The sequence below is a fragment of the Delphinapterus leucas genome, chromosome 1 (assembly GCF_059928025.1).
Source record: "Delphinapterus leucas isolate spDelLeu-1000000601 "Yukka" chromosome 1, BTC_Dleu_Yukka2, whole genome shotgun sequence".
Taxonomy (NCBI): Eukaryota; Metazoa; Chordata; class Mammalia; order Artiodactyla; family Monodontidae; genus Delphinapterus; species Delphinapterus leucas.
Window position 1 is genome coordinate 29,813,660 of NC_143129.1, and position 24,235 is coordinate 29,837,894.

General features: G+C 50.0%; 1 protein-coding gene across 4 annotated transcripts in view; it reads left to right on the forward strand.

Moving 5' to 3' along the window:
- Window positions 1-4,571: 4,571 nt before the first annotated feature.
- The window catches only part of COQ8A (coenzyme Q8A), a 49,922-nt gene continuing 30,258 nt past the window's right edge, over window positions 4,572-24,235 (forward strand). For 2 of the 4 annotated variants that reach the window (XM_089907564.1, XM_022579384.3), the window contains exon 1: window positions 4,935-5,068. The gene's annotated coding sequence lies outside the window, so the exon portion shown is untranslated. Of the gene's footprint in view, window positions 4,754-4,934; window positions 5,069-14,100; window positions 15,616-24,235 lie in introns of those variants that run through there. The other 2 variants (XM_089907555.1, XM_089907572.1) reach the window with 2 other exon arrangements.

The window sequence follows — 24,235 nt, forward strand, 5'->3', positions numbered from 1 at the left end:
TCAAATATAGCAACATACCTATAATGGGAGTTCTAGAAGGAGAAGAGAGAGGGGGAAAAGGACATAAAGAATATTTGAGGAAATAATGGCAGAAAACTTCCCAATTCTGATAAAAAACATTAATCTATATGTCTAAGAAGCACACTGAAGTCTACATAGAATAAACTCAGGAGAAACAACTAGACACATGATAATCAAACTATCAAAAGACAAAGACAGAGAGAATCTTGAAAACATCAAGAAAGAAGCAACTCATCATGCACGAAGATCCTTAATAGGATTGACATCTGATTTCTCATCAGAAACACGGAAGGCAGAAATCTGTGGCATGATATAAAGTACTGAAGAAAAAAAAAACCCTGTCAACGAAACATTCTATATCTAGCAAAACTATTCTTTAAAAACTGAAGGAGAGGGCTTCCCTAGTGGCGCAGTGGTTAAGAGTCCGCCTGCCGATGCAGGGGACGTGGGTTCAATGCCCCAGTCCAGGAAGATCCCACATGCCGCGGAGCGGCTGGGCCCGTGAGCCATGGCCGCTGAGCCTGCGCATCTGGAGCCTGTGCTCCGCAACGGGAGAGGCCACAACAGTGAGAGGCCCGGGTACGCAAAAAAAAAAAGAAGGAGAAATTAAGACATTCCTAAATAAACAAAACCAAGGGCATTCATCACTAGAACATACACTCTGTAAGAAAGAAAGTGTGTCCTTCAGGCTGAGATGAAAGGACAATAACTCGAATCCACATGGTGAAATAAAGAAAATGGTAAGAGAAACTATATAGGTAAATATAAAAGGCAGCATAGGTATATTTTTGTTGGTAACTCTTATTTTTTTGCCTGATTTGAAAAATAACTGCATAAAGCAACAATGATAAATATGTGGGGATGGGCATAAAATGAACAGAGATATAACTTGTATAATAATAACCGCACAAAAGAGGGGGGAGAATGGAGCCATATAGGGGCAAAGTTTTTGTATATTATTGACATTAAGTTAGTATTAATTTGAACTAGAATGTTATGTTAATTACACCCCAGGGCAACCACTAAGAAAAAAGAAGGGAGTGACCAACTGGGTCAAATGCTGCTGATAGTTTAAGATGAGATCTGAGGATTGACTACTTGATTCGGCAACATGGACATCACTGGTGAGCAGTTTATGGGAATGATGGGGGGTAAAGCTGACTAGATTGATTCAAGTAGAATGGAAGAAAAGGAGGAGAAAATGGATATAGGCAATTCTTCCATGACTTTGCTGAAAATGTGAGCAGAGAAATGGAGATGGGATGAAGAGTGAGAGACAGTTAACAGGTTTGTATGCTGATAGGAATAACTGAGTGGAGTGAGAAAAATTGATAATTGCCTTCTCTGTCTCTGCTATTAAGGAAGAAATTTTGAGATCAGAGGGGAATTGCTGCAGCATCATGCTTCTCACCCAAACGTCCCAGGCATTGGCATCTTTGCTTATTGGGAGAATATGTATATACGTACATGTGCATGTATGTATACACAGATTTGTGTGTGTTTTGAATAATACTGTATTAATATATTATGCCCATTAGAAAAGATACACAAAAATGTAAATTTTTAGAAGTTTAAGATAAATTTAAAAGAAAGTCGATAATTAAGATGACGTATCATATAATCAATAATACCTCAGGCACTCAGACACTCGGAGTGAGGTACATAGTGAATAAATCCATGCTTCAAATACCTTCTTGCTAATTTTGAATTTTCTGGCTGTCTTTTTATCAGCTGCAGTTAGATTCATCCTTGCTCTTACTTTGTAGTGAGTTTATACCTAGAAGAGTAGTAACGATTGTTATTCGTTGTTTTCTCGTTGTTCACTCTGCCTTTATTATTAGTATTATCTTCCAACTGGTTTTTTTTGGCCCAGATTTCTTTTTTATTTTAAGTTTATCATGAAGAATTTCAAACAAACATAAAAAGAATATGAACCCCACTATATATATCCATCATACTTTCACAGTTATCAACTCATGACCCATTCTTCCCTCCAGCCCTGTAGCATTTGGAAACTAATCCCATGCATTTTATTATTTCATCTGGTAATAATTCAGTGTGTATATCTAAAACATAAGGACTCTTTAAAAAAAAACCTAACTACAATGCCATTATCATAACCAAAAAATTTGAAGGAATCTTTAACTTGATGTAATGGGGGAATCTTTTTTTAAAAAAAATGTTATTGGAGTGTAGTTGATTTACAATGTTGTGTTAATTTCTGCTGTACAGCAAACTGAGTCATTTATACATATATCCACTCTTTTTTAATTCTTTTCCCATATAGATTATTACAGAGTACTGAGTAGAGTTCCCTGTGCTATACAGTAGGTCTTTATTAGCTATCTATTTTATATATAGGAGTGTGTGTGTGTCAATCCCAATCTCCCAATTTATCCCTTCCCCTGCTTTCCCCCTGGTAACCATGTTTGTTTTTTACATCTGTGACTCTATTTCTGTTTTGTAAATAAGTTCACTTGTACAATTTTTTTAGTCCGCATATAAGCGATATATTTGTCTTTCTCTATCTGACTTACTTCACTCAGGATGACAGTCTCTAGGTCCATCCCTGTTGCTGCAAATGGCATTATTTTGTTCTTTTTTTTAATGGCGGAGTAATATTCCATTGTATATATGTACCGCATCTTCTTTATCTATTCCATTGTCGATGGATATTTAGGTGGCTTCCACATCCGGGCTATTGTAAACAGTACTGCAATGAACATTGGGGTGCATGTATCTTTTTGAATTATGGTTTTCTCCAGACATATGCCCAGGAGCGGGATTGCTGGATCATATGGTAGTGCTATTTCTAGTTTTTGAAGGAACCTCCATACTGTTCTCCATAAGAGTTGTACCAACTTATATTCCCACCAACAGTGTTGGAGGGTTAATGGGGGGAAGCTTTGCAATAAAAAAGTCAGGTCAGGAAAGAAGGGTGTTTTTAGCACAATAAAGCTGAGGTCATAATTTCACATTTCACATAATTTCATATTTCACAACTTGCATAAACTAGTTGGGGGGTATTTCTCCAGTAAACTAGACTGGTGGTCTCTGAAGAAAAACTAATGTTTATGGTACTGGGTAATGCTGGTCTTCAGGTACTTTAGAGAAAAGCTAACCCTGGCATTGCTGGTGGAGTGAGACTGAACTGGCATAGAAGTACCCAATTCCCTCCTCGCTAAAGCACCACATCCTCTCTCCCCTTCGGCAGAAGCTGGAGCTGATGGAAATCACACCCTCTTCCCAGTGAAGTCTCACCAGGTAGAGTTTGTACATTATGGGAAGGGATGAACTGGGGACTCCATTATCCTATGGGCAGTAGTAGAGGTCACTACGCTGGCAGGGGTTGGAGGAACACAGGCAATTAAGGGAACAGTTAGCTTAGGAGGGAGAAATGGACACCCCTTGAAGGCCTAACCCAGGGGGCTGGGACTTTCTCTCCTGTGTGGTAAAAGGGAGCCAGTTGCCTACTCAAGGCAAGTTCCCAGTTCTTAGCCCCACCCTGCTTGGGGCAGTTCCTTGAAACTTGTCAAAACCTCCTTAATTTTCTCTCAAAATATACGTTGTACTTAATGTGGAGATGATTGGGGGTGGGGCGTGTGTACAGAATTTGGACTGGTAAGAGTATGTGAACGTTCCTGCAGAGGAGACCCGGCAGCGCAGAGGACCCGCCAGAGAAGCGCACAGCTGTGCCACCCTGGTCCCGCACGCTCCGCTTCTGCGCTGCGGGGGACACGCTGCCTCAACTCAGGTCCCACGGCCGGGACGGCCTGGACGCCGGGCTCCAGCCTCCATGAGGAACGGTGAAGCTCGGTTCACGTCTGGATTTCATCACAACCCTCTCCCCCCCATTGCAGGCATCAGCATACAACGGTCAATTTTCCTAAGCAGTAATAGTAAACAAGTTTCCAAAATGTTAAATGTTAATTCCTCAAAATCACCTCGGAATAAAGGACAATCCTTTGGCTTGAGTATCTAGTTTTGTGAAAGAGTCACTAAATTGTTCTGATTTCCCTTTTCTCCACCGACATCCCTGGACAGATTTGCAGACCAGGGAGTGGAAACAGTCAAAACAACCGGGGCTCAGGTCTGATACCTCGGGCTGACGAGATTTGGGGCCACTCCGTTTGGGAGGAGGCACTTCCTCAGGGGGCAGTTCCCTGTCTTCCGCTTCTTATCGAGCCGGCAGCCCGCCGCAGAGCCCGCTTCCGCTCCTTCCACGTGCTGGCCTGTGCCCGCTACTCCGAGGAGGGCCGGGCCTCCGCGAGGAGCCTTGCTGACAGGGGTATACGACCCCGCACGCACCGGGGCCACTGCTCGGGCGACCCAGCCTGGGACGCGCCCACAGGGCCAACACTCTTAGCCAGAAGAGAAACGCGACATGTGGGCGGGGCCGGGCGCCCGAGGCGGGCCTGCACTCAGCCGGCCCACAGCGCTTCCACCTTCTGTGGGAGTCTTTTGTGGGAACTGGGAGGGGGCCCTCGTTACAAAAGGAGAGCACGGGCCAGCCCACTGCAGTCACGTCAGTTCCTTCCACTGCCTCCCCTCCAGTCCCGCTCGGAGGCGCGGCGAGCACCGGCCGGGACGTGACATCCAACCGCTGGCCACCGCGGCTGCGCCCGCCGCCTCATCTACCGAAGGGCTAGTTCTCGGGGTGCAGCCACATCGAGCACCCACTCCTGCAGCCCAGCCTTTACCCAGCCTTCCCAACTAGAGGAAAGGGCTGCCGGTAGGGAAGAACGGGAGGGGCCCGCGCGCTGGGGCGGCCTCCCATTGGCTCCTCTCTCTCTGCCCTCCGTCCCGATTGGCCGCGGGTCGAGCGCACGGGCCGTGCACGCTGCCCCGCGCCGCGCGCCGTTGGACTGGGGGCGGGGGTGGCGGCGCAGCCAATGGGAGCGGCCTGCGGGGCGGGGCTCCCGGCGCTGGGTCTCTGGGCTAGGGCGAGCTGGTAAACAGATACGGAGTGCATGCCGGGTGTCTACGCTACGGCGAGCGCGCGGAGGCTGCGCGAAGGTGACCGCGGATCCCAGCTTCCTGCAGCCGGGTAAGGCTGCCACCCACCGCGTGCCCTGGGCGCCGTCTGCCTGCGGCCAGATCTGTGCTCACCACCCGCTTGGGCCCTTCTTGTATCCTCAAGTAACAGCGCGGCTTCCCGTTTGCGAGTTTCATTTGCCCCAAGCTCCGGGCGCCCTGCGGCTGTCTCCTACCCCCGTGCCCACCTTAGCCCATACCTGTCTCGGGGAGGGGACGAGGGCCGCGTGCTGGTGCCTTGTCTCTTGGTCGACAGTACTGCTTTCCTGCCTCGCTTTCTCATGATAATATTTCTCTTCACGCCTAGACCCCTTTGCAGTGTCTCAGGGGCGCTAACTGCCCCTGGCCCCAGGTTTGTGCCAGGACTTTGACTCGCTTGACCCGAGCCAGCTGTTGGGTTCCACAGTTGGGGGTTTTGGATGAACTTGGGAAAGAGGACCCTTCTTGGTCCTTTCCTCCGTTGGCTTTTCTTTGGCCCCTCCTCCTACTTCTCCAAACTCCGGGGGTCTTGTGAATGGTTTGGGCTTAATTGCCTAAACTCGTGCCTTTGCCCAGTCTCTGCTCCTCTGCCAAACCCAGGCCAGTTCTCCCATGTGCCTTGTGGGATGGAAAATGCTGCGGGGGCAGGCCTGGATGCTGGAACTCTCCATTTGGACGACAGGTGCCAGTCCTCTGAAGGGTGAGAGACTTAAGTGCAGCCTCTCATCCAGGGTAGGGCCTGCAGCCCATTGGAAAACTTGTCCATGCTCACTTGCACCTTGGGTGTGCGTGACAGAAGACTGAGGAGCTGGGCCTGCCAGGTCTAACTTGTTGCCAAAGGATTTGAGCATGCCTGATGCCAGCCTGCCAGTTGTCATGCTGTGCATGGGTGGGTCATGCTGGCAGGAGGGCCCATCTCCGGAGAAGAAACAAAGCAGGGGCTGGTGGTTCTCAGGAGCAGCATCTTTAAGACTGGTGATGACTTTGGGCATTTTCAACTTTGCAAATAATGCAGACAAGGCCGGGTTAGGATTTTGGGCCTGACCTTGGGCAACTCAAAGGAAAAGTGAACTAAGGTGGTGTGAGCACTTACGTGTGTGTCACATAAGACAGCGTTTCTCAACCTTTAGCAACATCCCTGGCCTCTATCCCTTAGATGCTAGTAACCCCCACCCCCCCCAACACACACACACACACACACACACACACACACACACACACTATTTGTGACAACCAAAAATGTCTCCAGACATTGCCACATGTCTCCTAGAGGACAAAAGCAGCCTTGGTTGAGAACCACTGAGGTAAAACTGTAAAAAGTCTTCCCATGCTGCCAGAGGCCCCCTAGGACCTGTCCATGACTGGCTGAGAGGTTTATGTAAAGGGTAGCATCTCTGTCCTAAACCAATGATAGAAGCCCTGTAGGTTGGGCTTTAATGGAGTCCCCCACTCTGTACCTGGGGGGATAGGAGTGAGATAGGAGGTAGAAACCCATGGTCATTTGCTGTGCCTGCTGGGTGCATGGCAGTGACTGGCTGGGTCCAGAGTACAAAAGAAGTGGGAGACTTGTGGTTTCTGTCTTTGGGGACTTTGCAAGACTGTGGGAGATACGCATATGAAATAACCATGGGGCAGTTTTTAAATAGTGAGCAAACAAATTTATACTGTCTGAATGCTGGCAGAAAGGCCAATTCAGTTATCCATAAGCGGCTTTTCCAAGGTGATGCTTTGCTCATCCTTACTGATTGGCTGAGATATCTCTTATGTCTTATGATGTGGGAGGGTGCCAGGCCTGGGTCTGCAGAGAGTAAGTGTGTGGCTGCATTTCAGACATATATGTGGGTGTATGTACATGTGCCATGTACTCCTCCAAGAGAGAGGCTACCCAGGAGCGCAGAATGGACACGTGTACAATTTGTACAGTTCTTTTACAGTTGATCGAAGCATCAGAGACAGTGAGCCATTTCTTTTTGTGTGGGGAAAGACACTACTTCTGAGTCTAGATTTTGCCTTCACTGTAACCCAGAATTTATGCCCCAAACCTCAAAGTCCCAAACTGGTGGGGACGCAGAAAAGTGAAGAATGGTGATCATTGTACAGGGCAAGGAAAAACATCTGAAACCCCTACCATGAATTTCTTTTTCTTGTCGTTAATTGATCCTATGGGGATGTATCAGGATTTTCCCATAACATTCCTTGGTTAGTTAGGGTGTCTTTTGGGTGCCCTTTCTTGCCTATAGAGAAGAATCTGGACAGGGAGGTCACTTCTCTTTTCTCAAAAAGAAGTTTACAGGAGTGTATTATTGGGAAGCTCCAAACTTGGCACGGTAATTTTCCATCAAGAGCTGTGGATACTGAGTCATTATCTTTGTCAGTTGAAACAAGAGCTGTGTGCAAAATTAGACAGGAATATTTAGAGAGTTGTCTTGATCTGACAGTGGCATCTGGAAATAGTTCCAGCATTCTTGCTAAACAACAGCCAGGAACCTGGGAGAGCCAGTAGAAAGAAGAGCCAGTGGGAGAGGGGGAGTGAGAGGGCCCTGCTCCTTGAGGAGTTGCACCTATGCGGGGGATGGGGTCCACCGACTCTGAGGCAGACCCTGATGTGTCTGGGTGGGCTGCTCCCCACACTTTTCAGACCCAAGTGGGTGTCCACTGGTCTGTCCACAAGCATGTTTGTCGTGGGGTTACAGGCTCCTGAGCCCTTGACCTTTTGTTTTGAGGTCAGGGGCCCACAGAATATCTAACATTGGAAATGACCCTGAAAAATCTTTTTTTATTCTCCATACTTGGATGTGCTTTATTTTTACTCTGTGCATGTAGAGAAGGATTCATGAGAAAGCTGAGTGTTTTTCACTCACCTTGCCCTTTCAGGGTATTGTAGATTCTGTTGTAGTGAATAGTGACTGAGTTCTTGTCTCCGGAGTCCTCGACTTGCTTTTTTAAAATATCCCATTTCCATCTGGGCCGAGGGAGAGGGGCTGCACTTGCTAGAAACCTGGAAAATCCCTGTGTGCTCTAAGGGTTGGTGCTTCTCCACATCCTGCCCTGAAGAAAAGCCCGCTCTGGAATTGTGGGTTATTCCCTCCTTGTTGAACAGATATTGACTGATTGTCTGCCTTGAGCGTGGCATTGGAAATATAAAAGTGAACAATTCCTTGGTTCCCGGACCTCAGGGAGTTGTAATAAGGGGTGTGCAGATACCACCTAAACACCCTCAGTGTGCAGATCTAGGGCTCCGGGTCTAGATCAGACCACTTCTGGCTGGTGGAAACGGCAAGGCTCTTGGAGGAGAAGGCGTGTTAGCTGGGACTCTGAGCATGAGAAAGATTTCAGCAGGAAGAGGCAGGAGTTTGGAGGGGTGAGGGGCCAGTGCTTCCCAGACGCTCTATGCTGAAGGCCAGGTTTTATTTTTTCCCAGTTTGTTGCAGACCAGCGCTTTTGCAAAACACAGTAAAAATGTCGTGACGGTGCTAAATTGCTGTGAAAGTTTCTGAGCCCTTACTCCTGTTATCTCACCGAGGATGACAATATGAGTCCAATGACCATTCTTTGAGTAGCATTGGTCCAGGCAGTGGGCTATTTGAGCAGAGGCATTGGGGTGGCTGAGTGTCTGGTAGGGGTGAGTGCAGTCTGGCCGGAGGGTAGGGAGTGGCAGGGGAGCAGTGGGAGGCTGGGCAAGGGAGCAGAGTGGGGTGAGTCCCCCACCCCATTTCCTGTTGAAGCAGCTTGTCTGATCTGCCCTTAGGAGTTTAGGATAGTCTGAGCAGCATTGCTGCCACTGGGCTTCCGTAGGGTCGGGGTGGTGGGGGGCAGGAGGGCTTTGGCATAGGGCTCCTGGTAATTTTCAGCTGACAGTTCAGTTCAGGCCAGAAAGGGTTCCCTGGGCTCCCACAACTCAGCTGCAGCCTAGTGGGCTCTGACAGAGAGGGAGGTGGCTCCCTGCCCTGGCATGTGCACAGTGGACGTGGGTACCTGTGGGTACTGGCAGACCGTGCAGGACCTAGGGCGGGTGCAGTCCTCTGCTGTGGGAACCCAGGGCGCAGCGGTGCTGGTTCTGCTGGAAAAGGGCTGGGAAACCGCCTTCCTGTGCTGGGAGGTCTAGGAGCTAGGGCCTGAAGGAGGAACAGCTTTCCATGGGAGAGAAGGATCTGAAGCTGACGCCTGAGCAGGGAGGGGCAAAGGTGGGCGCTGCTGTGGGGAGGAGAGGGGAGGGCACTCAGGCAGGCAGGCTGTGCAGAATGGGTCTTGGAATGGGTCACTTTGAGAGATCAGGGTGGATGGGGAGGGAGACCCATGAGGCAGCCTGTGAGAAGTGAAGGCGGCCTGAGTCCCAGGTGGCGGGTAGTGGGGAGGTGGAATGAAGGCATAGATTCAAGAGATTATAAATCTGTGCAGGTGGACTCTCTAGAATAAGTTACTGCTTGGCCACTGGGCTGAGATTTCTAGTGGAGGGAGGGGTGGGGACTGTTTGGGGTGGATGGTGGTGTCACCGCTGAAAACAGAGGGGGCAGAGCTGGGCTGGCGGCAGGAAGACGGTGATGTTAGTTTTAGACGGGAAGGGGTTGAGGTGCCTCCGGGACCTTTTTCCTATCCTTTTTTATTAAGGTACAATTTGCATACAGTAAATTCACACTTTCTAGTGCGCGGTTGTGCCGTTTGACAAATGCATATAGTCATGTAACCATTACCACAGTCAAGGTCCAGAACGGTTCCGTCCTCCCCGCCCCCCGGGTTCCCTGTGCCCCTTCATCGGTGCCTGTGGGACTTGGAGGGAGAGACGTGGCGTGTGTGTAACTGGATTTGTTCTAGAATTGGGCCAGTGGTTGAGATGGCCTGCCCAGCCTGGGAATGGGATGCACGGTCCTGGGGGAGCTGCCAGCCCGTGGGGAGGCTGAAGCAGCCCAGGGGACAGCGTAGAGAGCAGGGAGGATGGGGGCTGGGGACCAGGCCTGGGGACTCCTGTGGAGGTGGAGGGGGGAAGGGGAGCTGGTGAGGGAGGTTGAGATGAGGGGCCGGGTGAGACATGGCAACCCAGCAGAGGATTTCAGGGGAGAGGGTGGGACCCGCGGGAAAGGCTGAGGAGGGTGGTGTTGACTCAGGTGGGTGGTGTTGACTCAGGTGGGTGGAGCCATCAGGTGGCCATGGTGAGTGCCACAGGGGGAGAGCTCGGGGTAGGGGCAGCCTGTGCTGAGGGAGAAGGGAAGGCAGGGTTGGCCGGGATGAGGCTGAAGGAGAAGCAGAGTCAACGGGAGGTTTTTCAGTATTTGGTACGTGAAAGCCGAGAGCGGGGTTTGTGGGCTTGAGGGGGAAAGCTTTTGTGGAAGGAGACATTGAAGGCAAAAGGAAAAATAGGTCCCGGGCGAAGTCCTAAAGGAGGAGGGAGAGGGAGGAGGGGAACGGCCAGTGCAGGGAGGAGATAGGATGGGAGGAGAGGCGGGGGGAGGGCTGAGACCGGACCGAGGGTTGAGGGTGAGCACATCTGATTGCCTCTGTTTTGAGGAAACAAGAGGTCAGTTGCAGTAAGTGAGGCCCTCTGCTTGATGTGAGAGGGGGAGGCTGGGCTGTGGGTGGCGCTTGAAGGGGAAGCCAGGCCCCTGCCAGCCTCTGAGGAGGAGTGTGTGTGTGTGTGCGTGCGCGCGTGTGTGTACGTGTGTGTGCGCGTGCGTGTGTAACGGGGCAGGATGGGTTTCCTGGCCGTCTGAGAAGGGGCGCGCTCCCTGCCCCCCCACCGATGGATTTTCCCAGAGGTGTTTGCTGGCCTGGGAAACACCTCACCACCCCCGAGAAGCAGGTCTGCCCCTCCGCACTTGCTATTTTCATAGAACGTCTAGAAGGGTTAGTACTCAGATTCTTTTGTGTATGATTCTTTCTAGAACCTGTTAAATCCCAATTCTCAGCACAGCCCTTCTGTGCTCAGGGTAAACGGCCGTGTCCTAATCTCTGGGAACTGGAAATCATCTAGGTCAATCACCTTGTTTTACACATGAGGAAACGGGGAAACTCAGGCCCAAGGGAGAGCGGATGTGCCCAGGGTCACATGTGGCTGGTGCCCAGGGTGGGCCTGGAACCCGGGCCTGGTTGGCCACCCTCCTCCATCAGCCTCATCGTAGTACCCTTGTTGTCTGGGAACCGGAGGGCCTGATGGCAATGATCCTGCCGTCTGCCGGGCGGGATGGGAGGTCCTGGGGTCTGTTCACACACCCAGAACTTTTACATTAAATCCAGATCCTGGGGTCAAGCCGGTGTTTGCTTTCTGTCTGGCATGTTTTGTCTGCGTTTGGCCCGGGTCCTGGCTCAGGGGAGGGTGAAGGTAAGAATAGGTTGCCCTGTGACCTGCAGGTGGTTACTGTTTGACAGGTGCTGGAGCAAACATCTCCCCATCTGTCTGAGATCGAAAAAGCAGTTTGTGGTTCTTGCCCCCTAACGTGTTTACAGCCAGCATTTGGTAGAGCAAGGGCTGGGCACCACATACAGGTCAGACCTGCTGTGCCCCTGTTCCAGCCCGTGTGAGCTCACTGGCAGCCAGGCCTGCTGTCTTTTGTCCCTCTTCCCTCTCACTCTTCTTCTAAGCAAGGAGTGGGACCGAGCAGAGGACGCAGTAGAGGTGCTGCATCCTGGGTGTGCCGCCACCCCTCCCTCCCAGTGTCTGTGTGCGCATGTGAGCAGGCTCTGGGCCCCTGTGAACGACGCTTTTCCTCCATTCTCCCTCTTCTGCCCTCACCCCATTTAGCACAGGGTGCTGCTGCCGCTGTGTCCATGGCTCTGGATGGTGGCGGTTTCAGGGTGATTGGTGACAGAAAGAGCGTTTCCCAGATGCTTAGCATCCCTGGTGTCTCTTGGGTTCTGGGTTCTAGAAGAGGGAGCTTGAGAAGCTGGGGAGCCCCTGGGCGCCCGTGGGTATTAAACTGCTGGTATGGACATGGTACAGCACCAACCCTCAAGGGGAGTATAGGTCTGGGTAAGAGATCCTCTCTCCAGGAGCGCACCATTGCAGCCTGGGAGATGGGACAGGTACTCTAAAAGTCATATAGGGCATGGCAGGGTGACCTTAGGCCATTAAGAGATGAGGGACTTTAGAGGACAAGAAGTGACTTTAGGATGGGGGGCAGACCCTATGGAGCGTCTAACATTCCATCAGGATGGGTAGGATTTTGGCAGAGGAAAGGGTGTCCCGGGGGAGGAGGTGGGAGCAGCACGTGGAAGTAGGAAAGTGTGTGTGTGTGTGTGTGTGTGTGTGTGTGTTGGGGCATGAGCCATTCTGGCTGAAGCGCTGGTGTGGGGTGGAGATAGTAGGAAATAAAAGCTGGAAAGATGTCTTGGGGTCCACAGTGAAGGGCCTTGAAGGCCAGGCCTGGGCCCGTGGCCTTAGTTCTGCCAGCAAAGGAGAGTGGAGGTCAGCGAGGAGACAGTCGCCTCTTCCTCTGAACATCCTCTTCTCATTTCTCTTCCTGAGTATTGTTGTCTGTCTAGGGTCGTCCCTCGTAGGGTTAACTCACTGGTCTTAAAAACTATTGGGGTTTTGCGTACGCTTGTAGTGCCAGAGGGTTGCACGGGACCTCGGTGGCAGGACCCGTTAATTTAATGTCTGCACCAGTGACGAGCACAGGTGTCCGTGCCTGGCCTGTGTGTGGTGTTTGGGGGTGCTGCTGATGGAGGCAGGTTCTAGGAGTCAGCGTGGCAGGACTGGGGGCCGCGTACCCAACAGCTCCTTCTGGAGGCGCACGCCCAGAGTGGACTCAGTGTGGGGCTCCTGCCTCTTTCTCCCACTTACGTCTGAGACAGAACCGGGGTGGGATCGCTGGTGCTGAGAAGCCTAACACTCTCAACCTGGTAGCTGAGGAGCTTTCCAGAAAGGGAGTTTGGCCAGGTGGCCTTTGAGAGCCCAGTCAGCTCCTGGATTTTTATGACTTATGATTTTCTGCAACCAGGTGGACACACTTTTCAGGGCATGAACCTTGCCGTGTTTCCAGGAGAGTGACTTTTTTTCTTTTTTCTAAGGCATTTCTTTTTTTTTTTTTTTTTAAATTATTTTACTTATTTATTTTTGGCTGTGTTGGGTCTTCGTGGTGGTGCGCGGGCTTCTCTTATTGCGGATCACGGGCTCTAGGCGCACAGACTTCAATAGTTGTGGCTCACAGGCTCAGTAGTTGTGGCTCACGGGCTTAGTTGCTCCACGCCATGTGGGATCTTCCCGGACCAGGGCTTGTACCCATGTCCCCTGCATTGGCAGGCAGATTCTCAACCACTGCGGCACCAGGGAAGCCCCCAGGAGAGTGACTGTTGTTACTGACCTGGGGGCAGGTTTCTTATCTGCTCACTTCCTAGGCTGCAGGAGGAAAGGACTTGAGCCTGGGGTCAGACAGGCATGGATGGGCCTGCCCCTGACAGCATTGGGACTTAGAGGAGATTTCTTTACCTGGGAGCTGAGTCTCATCAGTAGATGGGGACAGTAATACCTCACAGGGTTGCTGTAGGATTAGGACTAATAAAAAGTGATACACACAGAAGGGGAGTAATAACTGGTAGCTGTTCTTGTTTTTAATACTGTTGCACTGAAATATTTAATCTGAAGTGAAAGTGTTTTGAAAGATTAAGAACGTAAGAACTGAGGAGCATTTTGAGGGGTGCGGGCTCTTGCTTGGACGTTGCGGTACCCCAGGCCGTGCACAGTGCCTGGCATGTAACGTAATGTAAAGCATCTCCATAATGCTTTCAGTGTTGCACCGAGCCTGGGAAAGAGGCTGGTAGACGAATGGGGCATATTTATACTGAAAGCAGGCAGGACTCTGTCATCAGGAACAAGAATGTGTCTTGAGCTGCCCATGGGATATGCGAGAACCTACCACAGCACCTGGCACTTAGCTGGCACTCAGTACCACTTGTGGAGTGACTAAACTAAGTTATTTTAGATGAATGATCTGGAAATTATTCTAGAATATCGCCCCTCTTCCCAAACCAATGATGTATCTTTTAAAAATAGCCACTGCATTAGTTTCCTATTGCTGCTATAACAAATTACCACAGATTCAATGACTTAAACACCACAAATTTATTATTTTACAGCTCTGGAGGTCAGAAGTCTGAAATGGGTATCACCTGGCTGAAATCAAGGAGTCAGCAGGGCAGATTCTCTCCGGAGGCTCAAGGGCAGAGCCCCTCCCCTTGCCTTTCTAGCCTCTCGGGGCTGCTTGCATCCCTTGGCGGTGGTTCCTTCCTCACAACTGCATCACTCCAATGTCTGCCTTTCTCACATCTTTCTCTCCCTCTTCTGACTCAGATCCTCCTGCCTCTCTCTGTCTCATAAAGACCCTTGATTACATTGGGCCCAGGTGGATAATCCCCCCCATCTCAAGATCTGTAACGTAATCACCCTTTCAGCAGTCCCTTTTGCCACATAAGAGAACATAGTCACAGGTTCTGGGGATTAGGGTGTGAACATCTCTGGGGGGCCATCAGTCAGCCTCCCAAAGCCACCCACAGTATTTTGGCCAGATTTAAACACAACCCCTTAAATATCTGATTTTAGTTTAAGATAAACTCCTCAACTACAGCTCCAGGGTTCCCCACCAGGGTTCTTATTCACCTACCTGTGTGACAGTACAGATGACACTTGTATTTGTGTGGTCAGGGTCTGTCTGTGTGTGGAGGTAGGTGGGGAAAGAGTCAGAGGCGTGTGAGATGTGAGCCTCCCGAGGGGCTTATTATTGGAAAGACTTCTGTGTGCCAAAGATAACTTACAAAACGGGGCAGAATCTGACCAGCAGTGGAAAATTTACATCAGCTGATGGGAAGACAAAATCATAAGAGCCAAGAGTAAGTTAGGGCCTGATTAGAAATGTGTCCTTGAATATATATGACATGTTCATACATTTCAAAGTACTTCTGCCTCTCTTATTTAGATTGGACATAATAAGAACTTATGCTGTCGTAATATCCAGGTGAGGAAACAGATTATAGGAAACGGGTTCAGGGACAGGCCTGGAGTGGCCTGGCCAGGTGGAGCAGAGCTGATGCACGGGCCCGGAGGCAGGCCTCATTCAGTTTTAGAAGTGCAGGGGTGAAGGGTTGGTGTGAGAGGGAAGGAATTGGAGCAGCGCTTACATGGCACAGGTGTAAGCGGAGGCTGGACGGGAGGCCTGGGTCCCGACTTCAGACTCAGGAGTTTGGAGCTTATCCTCTAGAAAACTACGAGCCATTTGAGCCGGGGCTTGACATGATGAAAATGGATTTGGAGAAGGTTAATCTGGCAGCAGATGGGCTGTAGCTTGGAGACAGGGAACTTGTGGGGGTCAGAGGGGTTCCCCAGCACTGTCAAAAGCCTGTGCTTACCTGGCGGAAGCCTCCTGTGCTGTTATCTCCTCTGAGAGTGGTATTGACCATGGTGAGGATTACCAGCGGTATTTATGTCCTGGTTGTCTAGGCACTCCAAGCAGGCCGCCAGCACACCAGACCACCTGTCCTGAACGATGCCTCACACCACAGCTGAATCAGCCTCACTGGCCCCCGAGAGAGGGCGAGTCTGCTCTCCCCGAGTCAGATCTGGTACTGTACCCAGCCCGGGTGCTGGGGTAGAAATCGGTAAGAGGGTTGTCCACACTGGTCTCACCAGGTCTGAGTGACTTGCTGAGTCCTTCCAGAGTGTCCGTGTGGTCTTAATAATGATCATGTCGGCTAATGGTTTTGAGCACCTACTGTGTGCCAGGCACTTGGGGTCCTAAGTACTGTTATATGGATTATCTAACCCACTCCTCTTGAGAACAGATGAGGGAAACTCAGTTGCAAAGATGAGCTTAAATGACTGCTTAGGTTCACAGCAGAGTCAGGATTTGAACCTGGGGCACCCAACTCCAGAGCATCTTGACTGCTTCATGTATCACTTCCTGAACGAAATCTTTTTTAATGTTCTAAGCAGAAAACTTGGGTGGGTTTTTGGTCAGAGAATGAAATTGCCCTCTGGACCCCGTGCTTGGCAGGTTGGTATTTGTAATCAGTTACGTTTGCTCCCCAGTGGGAGGAAAGACCACTTGGGACCCTCTGTGCTACTCACCTGTGCATTGGAGTCCGGGCCCGTGCAGGTTCATACACAGCATTGGGTTTCTCTCTGGATTATCATTAGAGGCTGGAACTTCTCCTTCTGCTGCATTTTTATCTCCCCCTCCCTGGCCCCAGCACAGTGCCCACCTTGGGGCAACACACCAGGGAATCCTAAGAATGTCTTCTTTTTTTAAATAAATCTATTTATTTATTTATTTATTTTTGGCTGAGTTGGGTCTTTGTTGCTGTGCGCAAGTGGGGGCCACTCTTTGTTGTGGTGCGCAGGCTTCTCATTGTGGTGGCTTCTCTTGATGCAGAGCACGGGCTCTAGAGGCGCGTGGGCTCAGTAGTTGTGGCACATGGGCTTAGTTGCTCCGCGGCACGTGGAGTCTTCCCGGACCAGGGCTCGAACCCGTGTCCCCTGCATTGGCAGGAGGATTCTTAACCACTGCGCCACCAGGGAAGCCCCTAAGGAATGTCTTCTTAATTACCCATTGGGTTGAGAATGAAGGCTTGCAGTCTAGGACATCAAAACACACTCTTATTTGTTCTCTCCTTTTATCTGTTAAATGGTTGCCTGGCTCCTGAGCCATGATAGATTCGAGTTCTAACTCTACTTGTTATTCATTGTGTGACTTTCGGCAAGTTACTTAACCTCTCTGTGCCTTAGTTCCTTCATCTGTAAAATGGGCAAAATAATAGTACTTACCTTTTAAAAATGAGTCAGGTAATACACATAGAACACTTAGCACACAGCCTGGCATATAATAAACTCCCAGTAAATAATAGCAGCTATCGTTATCATCACATTGTGCTGGTTTTCTGCTTCTCACAGAATAAAAATGTTTGGGGAACTGGTGAAATTCATTGGAGGAGAATGTCGGAGTGCCTGCTATTCAACACGCTCTTGAGTGTGTTAGCGTAAGAGTGTATACGTTTTAAATGGTTCCAAGAAAAATCCCAATAGTCCAGAAATGGCTTTTGGAGGAACATGAAGTCCTTAGCCCAGGAGACAACTTGAGGTCCAGAAACGAACTCCTTTCCTTACAGGGCACAATTCCACTGTGCCGCCCCACAGTAGTGGACATCGTGTCTGCCTGTGTCTCCCCTCCAACCGCCCCCCCCCCCACCAGAACTCGGCTGCCCTGTTCTAGGTGACCCAGTAAAAGGTGGTCACCACAGAGCCCTCCCTTTGTCCCTGGGGCCTCTGGGTGGTGGGCAGCTCTGTGCCTGGTGAGGTACCCATCTTTTGGGGTCAGGAGCAGAGCTGTAACGGGGGGGTCCTCACCCCAACACCAGCCTTGTTGGGCTGCTCTGATATAACTCTAGTGACCTTTCTGGATTTCCTGGGACAGTTGTGGTTACATTTTACTCTGTTGCCCTAGAATAAGGGTTAACAAACTTTCCTTGAAGAGCCAGATGGAGAAAAAAAAGAGCCAGATAGGAAATATTTTAGGCTTTGTGGGCCATAGTTCTCACTTGCAACTGCTCAACCGTGCTGTTATAGCTTAAAACCAAACCAAACCAAACCCCAAAAAACAGCGATAGATAATGCATATGTAGATGAATGAGCTGTTGCCAGTACCTAAATGAATGAGCAAGGCTGTGTTCCAGTAAATGCTTATTTAAAAAAGCAGGCAACAGGGCTGCATTTGGCCCCATGGTTTGCTGACCCCTGATCTAAAAGGGCACCAGTCATGTTACGGAAAAACCCAAACAAATTTTTTGCCAACCCATACATGTCTTAACTTTCGGTTCAGAAAAATGTGATCACTGCACTTACTACATTATTCTAAACTAGGATCCTGTTTTGGGGAAAGTACCGTTAATTATTTCTATCTTTTAACACAGGGGCCAGCATTAGACCTGCCTCTGCCAAGTGGTTTTCTCACCACTTTCTGAGAAGCACAGTTGAGCCTCTTTCCCAAAAGTGGGGTGGCCGTGTTCCACCTTCCTGGTGGCCTGTCAGGGCCTTGCTGATGAAGGACAGTGGCTAAAGGGTGTAGAGAGGTAGTATTTATAGCACTCTGATTTGCTATCTAACCCTCTGCCCATCCCGCCCAGGACAAACGCTTCAGGGATCTGGGATAGTTTCTTTAAATCACACCTTTGTGTGCTTGCTTTTATTTTAACAACAGATATTTAAGATTATTTTTATATAACTTATTTTCTGTTATAAAAGTAGTACATGTTCTTTGTAGAAAATTTTAGGAAATAAAGTAATAAGAATCTGTCACCCCACCACCCAGAGAAAACCACTGTTCCTGTTTTGCATGCTCTGTTTCTATCATCCATCTCCCTCCCTCCCTTCCTTCCTCCCTCCCTCCCTCCCTTCCTCCCTTCCTCCCTCCCTCCCTCCCTCCCTCCCTCCCTTCCTCCCTTCCTCCCTTCCTCCCTCCCTCCCTCCCTCCAAAATAAAGGATAATACTGTTTTGTAACCTGCGTTTTTTCTATATGGGAATATATAGTAAACTTTCTTATTTGTCAATAAATACCTTCCACAGTGTCATTTTAGATGGCTGCATAGCAGTCCATCTAATGGGTGTACCACTATTTATGTAGCCAGTCTTAGACAATGTTGTCATTTACATTCTTGTGGCTGCATTATCAATCACACATCCACTCTTAAGGAAATGCAGTTTGACAGAATTTGGCTGGATGCTTAGATAACTTTCAGGCAGGATGGCCTGGGAAGGAGACAGGGAAAGGGGACTTTAGTGGTAGACATGCAGGTTTGGGGCATTCCAGAGGTGACTTGCAGCTGTGGGGAATGAATGACCCTAGTGGCCTGTCTCTCACCGTAGAAGGTTGACTCACCAGGCCTGGCTGGGGCTGACTGACAGGGGAGGGGAAGGCTATGAGGTGGGGTTTGAGGGGGGACAGAGGCTCTTTATATCTTCCCCTGGGTTCTTCTTCATGTTTTTCGTTGCCTTTGAAAATGGATATGTATTAGGATGTTTCTGAACCTGCTGCCAGACGAACCCGGAAGCCAGACCTCACTATGTAGAAGCCTGGAGTGCCTGAGATATTTGAGTGATGGGCCCTGGGGTGTGCTTTTAAAGGCCGAGGCGAAGGGCACATCTAAAGAAATTCATGGATTTTTGGTTCAGAAGTCTAAGTCTTTCCCCTAACACATATACTCTTCTGAGTCCTTGGAGGAAACAGTCGACTGTATTTCCTTTTTCTAAGAGGAAAAGAAAAAAAGAAAAATTTAAAGAATGTAAAGGAACTTTCCAGTGTCCACACAGACTGTTCATGCCCAAAGTAAAAAGATTGTCCTTGGCTGGGAGGGGGCAGAGGGCCACCTGTGAGCCCCTGCCCTGGGGCCTCCCGGATATCATTAAAGAGTCCTTTCCCAGGAGTACTAAAGTGACAATCTTGAGATTCCTTTGGTGGCTGGTTCTGTGGGTCATTGTCTTTAAGCCCATTCATTTCCGATGTTCTTTTTCAGTTTCTTGAGGGAGTAGTGGGAAAGGAAGGGGCAGGTGGAAAGTTTCCACTTAAGGACAAAGCCAGACTTTTTGGGAGGGAGTAGCAGGGAGAAACTTTTAGGAAAGGATCCCTGTTTAGACTTCCTGCCTGACCTTGGGCTTGGGCCACCTCTGTTCCCTTTTCCCCTCTTCCTCCAGAACAGGGTTCTTAAGGTACGTTTCTAGGACCACCAGCAGCAGCAGGTGGGAATTTGTTAGAAATAGAGGTTTCCAGGCCCCATCTTAGACCTACAGAATCAGAAACCCAGGGCGGTGGTACAGCGGTCTGTGTTTCAGCAAGTCTCCCGAGTGGTTCTGATGCCCACTAAAGCCTGAGAACCCTGCCTCAGACCAGGCTCCTAAGAGACCTTTGATTCCATATGCAGATTAAAAAATGCAAGCAGGTGTGAGTCAGTTCCAGAAATAGCAGGCTTTCTTAAACCTTGGGGGGACCAGCTGAGTTCATTTCTGTCTGCTCTGTGTCAAGCACGGTGCTAGTTGCTGGAGATACAGAGAGGGGACAACAGATGTGGTCTGTGCCCTCCTCTGGCTGACAGCCCAGTGTGGCGGGAAGACGGGTACATAGGCAGGTTTAGAGCATGGTCACTGCTACCTTGGGGAAAGGACAGGGAGCCGTGGGGGACATGGATGGGCTTTAGGGATGGGACATGTTGGGGAGGGCATCCCAGAAGAGGTGCTGTTTGAGTTGAGATCTGGTGAGGAGGAAAGACATGCGTTCCTGTGCAAGGCGGGGGCCAGAGAGGCCAGTTAGGGGCTGCTGCGGTTGCCCAGCTGGGAGCACCCTGGGGGAGTAGGGGAAGTGGGAAGGGTTGGAGAGAAGGGGGTGGTCGCAGTGCTCAGGACGGGGAGCAGGGGGTGGGCGGGGTAAGGGGGGTGAGGTCAGTTCTGGACATGCCGAGCTTGATGCCTGTGGGCCATTGGGTGGTGCGCATGCAGCAGCTGCGGGACGAAGCCTGCTCGGGAAAAGGCTTTTCAGTGAGCTTCACACACACTCCCCAAGACAAAGGGCTTGCTGTGCAGCTTGCTTTTGGGTCCTTACACCAGTCATTCCATGGCTTCCGGGGCAGCTCAGGATGGGAAGAGACAGGAGGAGGGCGTGCTGGCTTTTAGAGGTATAGACACTCTGGCTTTGCTTGGATGGGAGCTGGTCTGCCTTGTCACACTTTATACTTACGAAGGGGGTTGAACAGTGGCTCAGTAAATTCATGCACTGTCCCTGGCTTATTGTCACCTCATGAGAAGAGACAAGTGACAGATGGTGAGTTCTGACTGTGAAGGGGGGGGCTTGGGGGTGCATATGGGAACCCTCCCCCCAAATAAAATTCCCCCATGTGGGTCCTGGTGGAAAGGTTTATGATGCCTTCATTTGTTTAATGCTTGTCAAGATTGCCTGTTTTATGTATGTATGTGTGTATGTATTTATTTTTGGCTGTGCCACACGGCTGGCAGGATCTTAGTTCCCCGACCAGGGCTTGAACCTGGGCCACTGCAGTGAAAGTGCTAAGTCCTAACCACTGGACCACCAGGGAATTTCCATATATTTTTAAAAAGAACACAACTCATTGCTGCTGATACATCTTATTGCATCTGGCCAGGTAGGCATCACTTGGTGGTTTTTTTGTTTGTTTGTTTGTTTTTAGTTTTGGAGACTAGATTTGAAGGTCCTCATACCCCAGATAATTTCCAGCTAATGGAGTCTCTGAGTCTGTTTTTCAACATGAATGAAATGGTATCTCAGAAATCTCTTTGGGAAGGTCAGAGAGTGAGGGTTCAGCAGGAAAATTTCCTCTTGGAGCTTGAGGACTCATGTCAGGGGACACTGGCTGTGCTTCTTTCTCAGCCTCTGTCCCTGGGGAATGGTGAGCTGTATTTATTCCAGTTCTTTCTCTCTCTAGACAACAACTTTGTTCACTTCCTTTATAGCACTTTAGCATGTTAGGGCTGGAAAAGGGGCCTGGTGAGCCAGCTGAAGCCCCCTCTTGCTATGGAGGGTGAAGAGGCGAGCAGCACACGTAGTGTCAGTGGCTGAGCTGTCCAGGCTCCCAGGCTTTGCCGCTGCTCAGCTGCCTCCTCTGCACCTGGTCCTCGTGTGTCGGCCTCAGTGGGCCTCTGGCCGTCTCCGTGGTGTCTGTGCCCGTTATAGATGTGCCTGCATGCTCCTGCAGCTGTGAGCACCCCGGGGCCAAGGGCAGGTTTATCCCAGAACCTGCACAGACTAACCCAGAGCACTGGGGGGGAGACATCAGTGAACAGGTGTTCAAAGAATTGACCAAATGACTATTTTGGTGCTGGTACCTAGTGGGCACTCCCAAATGTGAGTGCCCGTCCTCCACCCTCACCGCTGTATTCATTGGTCCTCGCTCAGAGGAGACCGGGCGGCGCCCAGGCGTTCTAGGGCAAGTGGGTGAAGAGCCTGAATGCACCCTCCATCCCTGTATTGCTCCTCCGTGAGGTCCCGAAAACCCATTCAAGGACCAGCAGGGTGAAGCGGGGTGGGCGAGGACTCTAATACTTGTAGATGAAATTGTGGTGAGGATAAGATTTTAAACTTGTGATTAATGTATCTTGGGGGCTTTTGAAAATCAAAAGCCCCCAAAACACATTTTTGATTTTCATTTACTTAAGGTCCTGATGAAAATGCGTGCTGGTGTAGCTGAGTGCCTGGCGCTCGTGCATTACTTTTGCGGGGTTTGCCCCACCATTCAGGACAGCTGAATTCTGAGTCACGTTGGGATTCTGGTGCGTTAGAAGTAGGGTTTATGAGAGCCAGTTTTTGAAAACCAGGAGGTGAACAAAGTTCTGGAAAGGTATTTCCTCTGGCATTTGTTTGCCTTCCCACCCCTGCTCCTTGAGGGTAGGCACTCCTTTGCAAAAAAATACCTGGTATTGACTAAGGTCACTTTGTACCCAGCAGAGCAGCATGTGGGGAGGTTTGGGGACAGCGTCCCTTGAACATTAGGTAAATAATCCTTAAGGGAGCTGGCACGGGCTGCGGTTTTGAAATGTGCATCCACCTGTGAATCTGCTCACAACGACAGACTGTTTATGAGCAGCATCTGTTAATGTGAGAAGGGGAGGGACTGCCCCATAGTAGCGGGATGGTAGCTTTCCGTGATGTCATTTCCATGTGGATGGAGCCTGCCTTCCCAGGGAGCTGGCTCTAGTTCTCCTCCATGACGGCACTCGCTGTCCCGGGTGAGATGGGAACCCATGGAAAGTTCTCCGGTATGAGGACACAACCGTTCAGGCAGGAAGAAAGGCATAACTAATTAATTTTTAATGTGTACTTTTTAAAGATGACGTATTTATTTTCCACTTTGAAAGTGGGATATGTGAACTAAAAGAGTTAGGAAGGGCTTCCCTGGTGGTGCAGTGGTTGAGAGTCCGCCTGCCGATGCAGGGGACACGGGTTCGTGCCCTGGTCCGGGAAGATCCCACATGCCGCGGAGCGGCTGGGCCCGTGAGCCATGGCTGCTGAGCCTGCGCGTCTGGAGCCTGTGCTCCGCAACGGGAGAGGCCACAACAGTGAGAGGCCCGCGTACCGCCAAAAAAAAAAAAAAAAAAAAAGAGGAAAATACAGTTAGGAAAATACTGCAGGAGACCATTATTACTCATATGTCTCAAATGCAGGAATTTAATAAAAAACTTGGTCAGTTTATTTAACATTGTTTCCTCTTTTGAATTTTAAAAAAATCATCGTCATAAAGTAGGTATAATCCTGGCCCATCACAGAACTATGCTCAGAGTTGACATACTTAGAGACCAGAAAAGTTAGGACTGGACTCTGGTGGGTTCCAGAGCTGCAACTGCAGAGTGCAGGGCCAGAAATGGGTATTTCACAATGAACTGCAGAGCTAGGGCAGGGGAAACTGGCCAAAAAAATCACTTATCAGCTTTGCTCTAGTGAAACTTTAGTTTGTGGGTATGATAACTTGGGTGAGAAATTTAGGCAGAATTAGTTTTAAGCCTGAAAACAAAGTCTGAGTTAAATAGGTCTTATATCAGTTACCAGACAAGGTGAGGTTTTGAAATTATCCAGGTTTGTGGCTTATGGGAGACTGTTGCCTTGGTTATCTGGATTGGATTTAGAGGTGAGCAAGGGGAAAGCCTGTTTCTGGGGACCCCTGGGGCAGTGGGATATGGTGGATGGTCCACCAGCAGGGGTCTTTCTGAACAGATGGGGCTGGGGCCCTGGCCTCTGCCATTGCATGTCCCTGATGTCTCTTTCAAAAACCTCTTTCCTCAAGAGTGAAATGTGTCTCTGTGTGTCCAGGGCCAGGGGGCAGGGGAGCTGTTGAGAGCTGGCACCAGCTGCATTTGAGCTCTGATTACATGCTGTTTTCCCAGTCCTAGACATTTGGTCTATGGGGCTCACACTTGTTTACTGCCATAAGGTGCAGAAGCCCAGAGTGGAGCCCAGGGTGTGAAATAGCACCAGGTGATGGGCAGGGCTAGCTCCCCCTTCTCTCTCCTGTCTCCTTCAATGGTTTGGTCACCTTCCAAAAACCTCCTTGGCTTTGATTAGGGTACAGGAGGTCCACTTGTGTCTAATCAGTACCCTGTCCCTATGAGGGTGCCTTGGAGTTGGTGGACCGAGCATTTGGGGAAGCAGTGTGGTGTGGTGGGCACAGAGCAGCGGAGGGCAGGTATCAGACCCCAGGGCCACCGTTCAG